We start from the raw sequence: 7974 nt of genomic DNA, 5'->3' as shown, positions 1-7974 counted from the left end.
TAGGTTAAAATTATCAAAGAAATATAAATTTAAAGAGGTACCATTTTTCACATATTGCATTTGTAAAAAAAAAAAGAAAAAAAAGAAAGAGCAAGGACTTTGCTGGTGGCGCAGTGGTTAAGAATACACCTGCCAATGCAGGGGACACGCCCTGGCCCAGGAAGATCCCACATGCCGGGGAGCAACTAAGCCCGTGCACCACAACTACTGAGCCTGCACTCTAGAGCCTGCGTGCCACAACTACTGAAGCCCATGCGCCTAGAGCCCGTGCTCGGCAACAAGAGAAGCCACCGCAATGAGAAGCCCATGCACCACAACAAAGAGTAGCACCCATTCACCACAACTAGAGAAAGCCTGAGCACAGCAAGGAAGACCCAACACAACCAAAAATAAATAAATTAATTAATTAATTTAAAAAGAAGAGTGAGAAAGAGAAAGAAAGGAAGGAAGGAAGGAATGGAATGTAGTAGACTTGTGATTGGGTTGGTTTTTTTTTTACTTCTCAATAGTGGCACTTAAAGTTTTTAAAGTATGCAAAGTGCAGTTTATCTGCTTTTTTTGTTTTTTGGTTGCCTAATCCAAGGGAATAAAGATTTATACATATATTTTCTTAAAGAGCTTAATAGTTTAGCTCTTATATTTAGGGCCTTTATCCATTCTTAGTTACTTTTTGTGTATGATGAAATCAAGTGGTCCACTTCATTCTTTTGCGTGTGATTATCAAGTTTTCATAGCACCATTTGTTGAAAAGACTATTCTTGCCCCCATTGTGTTGTCTTGCACCCTTGTAGAAAATAATTTCCTATAAATATTGGGTACATTTCTGGATTCCCAATTGTATTCCATTGATCTATATGTCTATTCTTATGTAACTAACAGTCATGATTAATGTAGCTTTGTGGTAAGTTTTGAAGCCAGGAAGCATGAATACTCCAACTTAATTCTTCTTTCTCAAGATTGTTTTGGCTATTCCATATCCCTAGAATTTCCAAATTAGTGTTAGAATCAGCTTGTCACTTTCTGAAGAAAAGCCAGCTTCCTCCAAAGATGTGAGCTTAAAATTCCTGGCCCCTGAAGTACTGAGAGGAGTGAAAACGATTACACAAAAGATCCAAAAGAAAAGTGTTTGGAGCTAGATGAGGGCAACTCAGACAAGGGGAGGGAAAAAAAAAAGAAAAAAAATTAATTTTACATTGTTAAAAAAAAAAACACAAAAACATCCAAGTAAACAACTGGCAGAAGACTTTCTCCCATAAGTGTGCATGCTGCACATGTTAATAAACTATTTTTCACTTAGAAAAAAAAAAAAGACAAAGGGAGGATCCAAATCAGTCTTCTTACTTACACCCCAAGTCCTCAGGGCAAAGAATAACACTGGACATAGTGTTTCTTCTTCTTGGTTATAAACTTGTCCAAGGCAGCAGTTTTCAAGGAATGACCTAGTCCCTGCTCCTCGGGTATGTATCTCCTGGAAAGCATTTATCTGCTGGTAGGAGAGAGGTACTTAGATAAAATGAAAGAAAGAAGCCTGACCCGTATTCTTAAAATTGGGAAAAAAATTTTTTACATTTTAGTTTGAGGTTTTTATTAAAATAGTGAGATTCATATATTCTCCATATAATCCAATATAAAGTTACAATTGGAAATAGTAACTTTTCATTAATCACATTAATTGATAGTACCAGAGTGCTTTTAAATATATGCACATTTTTTTTTAATTTGCAAAATATATTCACTTTTGTTTTCCATTTTTAACATCATAATAATCGTGGCGTGTTGCCCAATATGGGAGTGTTGCCCAAATTTTATGGACAATATAACTGGGACTCAAAGTCTCATAAGATTATTGGAGTAGCAGGGGTTCAAGCCAAGGTTTCCTAACTATTTGTTCAGTGCACCCTTCACTGCCCATATCCTTAATTATGACAAAGAATCAAGAATTTACTGGTCATAGTATCAGCTCTACCTATTGCTATATGGACACATACTTTCTCAATCCATCAAGTATTTGATACCTGTATTTTCAGAAATGATATGTGACCTTTGACTTCGCTTAACCAAAGTATGTGCAACTCAGTTTAAGTCTTCTTTGAAGGCACAGTGTGACAGACCAAATTTGATGTGCAGGATTCCCTTTCTCCATAATGACACTTCTGACACACTGCCTGGAGACAAAAGAGGGAAAGACCCAGGATGTTCCATCTGCTCTGTCACACACACATGCAAATTTTTTAAATTAAAAACAAAGAAAGGGCTTCCCTGGTGGCGCAGTTGTTGAGAATCTGCCTGCTAATGCAGGGGACATGGGTTCGAGCCCTGATCTGGGAAGATCCCACGTGCCGCGGAGCAACTAGGCCCGTGAGCCACAACTACTGAGCCTGCGTGTCTGGAGCCTGTGCTCCACAACAAGAGAGGCTGCGATAGTGAGAGGCCCGTGCACCACGATGAAGAGTGGCCCCCGCTTGCCACAACTAGAGAAACTTCGTTTCTGGCACAGAAACGAAGACCCAACACAGCCAAAAATAAATAAATTAATTAATTAATTAAAAAAAAAAGAAATGGCCATTTTTGCCAAAGGGAAAGGGAACTGCTTGGGGAATCTGAATGATGTAACATTTGTCTGAAAGCTTTAAAGATGAAAGGTGTCACTTTTTACCCATTAGCCTTGTAGAATGATGAGATCCTGAGTGTGCCTTGCTACTTCAAAGGGTCGTTGGAATTCATCTTCCAGGAAAGACTGCCTGAAAGATTTTTGTGAAGGAGGTGTGGTTCCTTCCAGGGCCTTCCTTCAGCACACTTGTAGATTGCTACAACCTTTAGTGTTCACCAAACTTTTTAATGTAACTTCTAAATGTTTTTGGGTCCCTCATGTAAATTCTCATAGAGGACATGAGGTATCTTCTGTCATTGTTCAAGCCCAGATGGACCTTCCAGAGGTTAGACTAGGGTTCTCTCCTCTTGCTTAAAGATATACATATATATATATATATATATATATATATATATATATATATATATATAATACCTCATCTCAATGATCAGAGAAGTAAGGGTGCATTTGGAGTTCAAATTCTGGAAACAAATCATACTTTGCCTAAGAGCTCTCTTGCTGCTCTGCCAGTTGCCCAGTGTGCCCCAGAGTACCACTAAGAATGCTAATTATGGGTTTAGGATTTCCAGAGAGAAAAAGGACAATGGGCAGATCTGTGTGTGGGGTGGCAAATAGTGTATAATTATTTGCAAATCTGCCTTAAGGCAAGAGAGAACCAACATCTCCTACTAGGTCTGCTTGCCAGGGGAATACTTCCTAGCTAATTGACTATTTCCCAAGGAGATTATTTTTCTCATTACATCATTCCCAAAGTGATGATTCTGAGATTTTTGCCTAATGTTTTCTTTAATACTTAAACCAGTAACCATAAATAGTATCATTTTTGTTTGTAGTCTTATCCAATATAGTAGGGACTATAAATTGTTTCCATTTACAGTGATTCAGGAGAGGCCAGAGTTTGGTGGATCTTCTTATTCCAGTCCCTGGTGGAGAGTTTTTCATAAAAGCAACCATCAGTATTGCAGTTGGCTGCCATCTAAACTCCTCTTGTTTATTTCCGAAGCAAAGCTGGCTTTCCTCCCAAAGTGCAATGGGAGCCAGTTGGCCTAGTTAGTCTCTGAGAGGCTCAACTTTGCATTTCCCCAACCCCGAGAACTTCCTTTGGGTAAACAAGCCCAAAGACTTATCTGTTTTTACTTTCTGTGACTTACTTGTGTTTGGAATCTAATCATCACTGTTTCGTAGATAGCTTTCTCTAATTCATACATATAATCCCATTCCTATTCCAGCTTATTCCTTAAATACTTAATACAAAATCTGCTTCCACACCCTCCCTTACTTCTTTACATATATCGTTACACACACACACACACACACGTGCACCCAAGCATGCGCAAACACAATTATTGGTCAAATATGTCAATCAAATGTCTCGAGAAGTCTATATTCAAAAGGGAAGACATTTTAATATTCTTACATTCCAACATTAATTTAAAAAATGATTTTTGAGACCTTGAATTGAAAAAAAATGTATGTTAGCCATACTCCCAAGAAAGACAACTAATACATTAATATAGTTTGTGTGTTTTATAAATTTTATAGGATATATCCATGGCTTAAAGGATTTATTGTGATACAGCTTTATGGTTTCTAAATTCTAAAATACCCTCTGTTAAGCTAACTAGAATATGAAGAATATTTTGTCAAGTTCTGATCCACTTTTTGTCTCCTCCTGATGGAATTCCTATGTTTTTTTCACTGTTTTTCACAGATACTAAAGATTGGCAGATAATTTTACTTCATATTTCCCGTGTAAAAATAAGCATAAATCTATAAAACATGTTATTACTCTTATTTTAACTAATAATTATTAGCACATATACATTCTTAAAATGCTAAAAAGAGAGCTATAAATATATGTCAATATCAGTGTTGAATTTTACCAGGACCCTGTGCTCCTGGAAAATGGCAGTGGTTAAGGAAACCATCTCCACAATTTTGTTTTTCAGAAATCTTTCTACCCTTTTATGTTCCAGTTAATGGCTTACCACCAAGAAGTGTGCTTCCCCATATGACTTAGTTGAGACTCCTTGTAAACTCTTTCTCATGACCCCCATAAGATTCACAGATGACCCTCCTTATTTACCTGTGATGAGACCAAACACAGACCTTTCTCCTTTTTCCTGAACCTGCTGTAAAGGGCAGACACAGACCCTCTAATGTCTTGTTCTTTATCTCATGAATGATTAGCTAAGATTAAATCTGTCCCCCTGAAACTAGATAGACACAGAGATAAACATTTCCTGCTCAGCTGACTGACTGAGACTCATCTAACAGCAAAATAACAACTCCAACTATAAATCACTCGTTTCCTCCCTATAAGAGTCAAGGTCACAGCACCATACTGAGACCTTCTGATCTTTGGATCTGGGCTGCTCTCCTTATTACAACCAGTGATGCTAGACAAAGCTACAACTCCATTCAGATAGCATCAAACAAAACTCTGGAACCAGTGGATAAGTTCGTCACCAAGCACTCCTTGAATAATCTTTCTTTCCTGCACTGTCTGCATTTGGCTTCAGCACTGCACACACGCATGGTCGCATACAGATATAAACATACATTTGGACCTTTCTTGAGCTCTTTGCTTAAAACAGGCAACTGTCCTTCATCAAATGTAAAAGTCTCAAAGGCAGGATAAAGAACAGCTTTTCTAAGTCTTCAAAACCCCTTGGAGTATCTATTTCACAAGGGGTAAACACTGTTAGCCTTTTGGGTTTAGTTGATACTTTTTCCTAAAAAAATTAGGTGGCGTTTTCCTTCCTTCTTTCTTAATTCATAAGCACCAAGCAAGTTTTGTCCTCCTGAGATATCCTCTTTTTTTTTTTTTTTTGGAGACAAAACAGATGGGCCAAATCTGCTATGAGCTGTTACAACTTATTCCTTGGTAATTCTGTGGGTCACCTTTGAGCAGGTCATGTGGTGTGTGTGCTGGGGGCGCACAGAAATGAATGAATGAGTGTACATTCATCACCTGGGGCTGTGAGGCCAGTGCTTCTCTGCAGTGCCTCCTTGCTGCTCCTTGTTAATGTCAACAACGCAGTGCCAAACTCCTGTAAAAATCTTCTGCAAAACTTGTTGGAAAAGGTGGGCTCCTGAAGTAATGCACCATAGAGGCAACTGGATTTTCATTAAATAAGAATACTCACTACCATGTCTGAGCTGCCTACTGCTAACCTCAGCACCAGGTACATCACACGCGGTATGTTTTCAACTGTGCAACAACCTCTTGAAAGTCAGATTGAAATCAGACTCCAGGATTTCTGCTCTCTCCTTTACTGAATCTGCTACAGAAAATCAGAGATTGTAGAGCACTTGAATACCTTCCTAGACTACCAATAATCCTCAGAAGAGGTTCTGGGGGGGGCCTAACTCTAAATTCACACTCTTACCTTATATTCCGTTAAATGAAGCAAGAAGGTAGGCCCACGATGGGCACATAAACTACTGTGACTAAAGGTCTCAAGGGCTGATGCCAAGGCTGTCTGTTCTCAGGCTTCTCTGAACAGCTCGGTGGTGGTGGTGGGGCGGGAGGTGATGGTAGAGACATAAAGAAAACCAGTGAAGAGTTGTAGGAAATTATCTGATTGTTTTCTCCCTAAAGGGTGTTATGAAAGTCTCATCCCCAAATCTGAGGAAGCAGAATGTAGATTTCCAGAAACAAGGTGAGATGAAGGCAAAATGTTATTTATACCAGTATGAACTCACATCAGCTCTTTCTGGATGTGCAGCTGTATAAAACTGCCTTTCTTAGGAATAATGAAGTTTGAGACAGAGGTGTTTCTTCCTCAGTTATAAAAAACCATTTCAGGGAGCTGGCTTTCTGCATTGTGTCCCTTCTATACCTGGGTTCGCAGATACTCAAGCCAGTCTGGGAGTGGTGAGAAGCTTGTGAATTGCCAAATGGAATTCTGTTTGCGGTTTGGAGAGAGGGAACGAGAAAGTGAACTCATGACTTTTGTTTCTGACCACACTGAGAAGACATGTCCTTGAATCTTTCCAAAGCACCACGTCCTCTGCTTGATCAGTGAATTGTCAAGGTGAACTTTCATCTACCAGTCCTCCAATTTCAGATCTGAAGATGATTTCAAAAGAATAGAGTTATACAGTGAAGTGATCTAAGAAAAATATATCTACCAATGTTTGGGAAAGATAGCAGGGAGAAAAGGGGAAATTATTGACAAAGAAACCCAAAACTAGATAAGACAAATGCTGATGGCAACTCTAGTGCGAAGATAAAGTACCCATGTTGGTACCCTTAAGCAGCGGTCCCCAACCTTTTTGGCACCAGGGACCGGTTTCCTGGAAGACAATTTTTCCATGGCTGGGGGCAGGGGGATGGTTCAGGCGGTAATGCGAGCGATGGGGAGTTAAGAGGAGCGCAGATGAAGCTTCACTCGCTCACCCACTGCTCACCTCCTGCTGTGCGGCCCTGTGTGGGCAGTTGGGGACCCCTGCCCTAAAGGACAGGCAATTTGAATTCAATGCAAAACAAAAATTACATAGATATCTCACTGTGACACTCAGATCCTTCAACACTGAGTTTCCAGCTCATTGTCTACCTCTGCTTCTCCGCTACACTCACTGTACATTCCAACTGGACTCTTACTGCTGGAGGATGGCTTCACGCCTTCCTGGTATGGCAGAGGCATAAAGTGCCCTCTGCTGCCACAGTCCACTTGAGTCATCTCCTGACTTGAGATGCCTGAGGCTTGTGTGTCTATCCCAATCCAATGAGACCTGCCCAAAGAGTAGGGGTCTTCTACTAAGCTCTCCAGGACTCCTCTGAGACCCTTCTCACTATACTTGGTGTAATGAGGCTCTGTACTTGTGCTCCTCCGCCTGTGAACTCAGAGCACATCTTCTGCCAAAGAAGTCCTCTTCACAAAAAATCCTCCCTCAACCTCCAATATGTTGTACCATCTACCCAATTCTTTTTTTTTTTTTTTAAATCTATCTATTTATTTATTTATTTTTGGCTGTGTTGGGTCTTCGTTGCTGTGCGCAGGCTTTCTCCAGTCGCGGTAAGCAGGGTCTACTCTTCGTTGCGGTGCGTGGGCTTCTCATTGTCGTGGCTTCTCTTGTTGCGGAGCAAGGGCTCTAAGCGTGCAGGCTTCAGTAGTCGTGGCACGTGGGCTCAGTAGTTATGGCTTGCAGGCTTTAGAGCTCAGGCTCAGTAGTTCTGGCGCATGGGCTTAGTTGCTCCGTGGCACGTGGGATCTTCCCGAGCCAGGGCTCGGACCTAGGTATGCCTGCATTGGCAGGCAGATTCTTAACCACTGTGCCACCAGGGAAACCCCCCATCTACCCAATTCTTAGTTAACCTACCTTGAAATTTTGGCATTGTCTTTTGGCAACTCCCA

The sequence above is a fragment of the Stenella coeruleoalba genome, assembly GCF_951394435.1.
Source record: "Stenella coeruleoalba genome assembly, chromosome: 16".
In the NCBI taxonomy this organism is placed as follows: Eukaryota; Metazoa; Chordata; class Mammalia; order Artiodactyla; family Delphinidae; genus Stenella; species Stenella coeruleoalba.
This window is presented reverse-complemented; position numbering follows the sequence as displayed.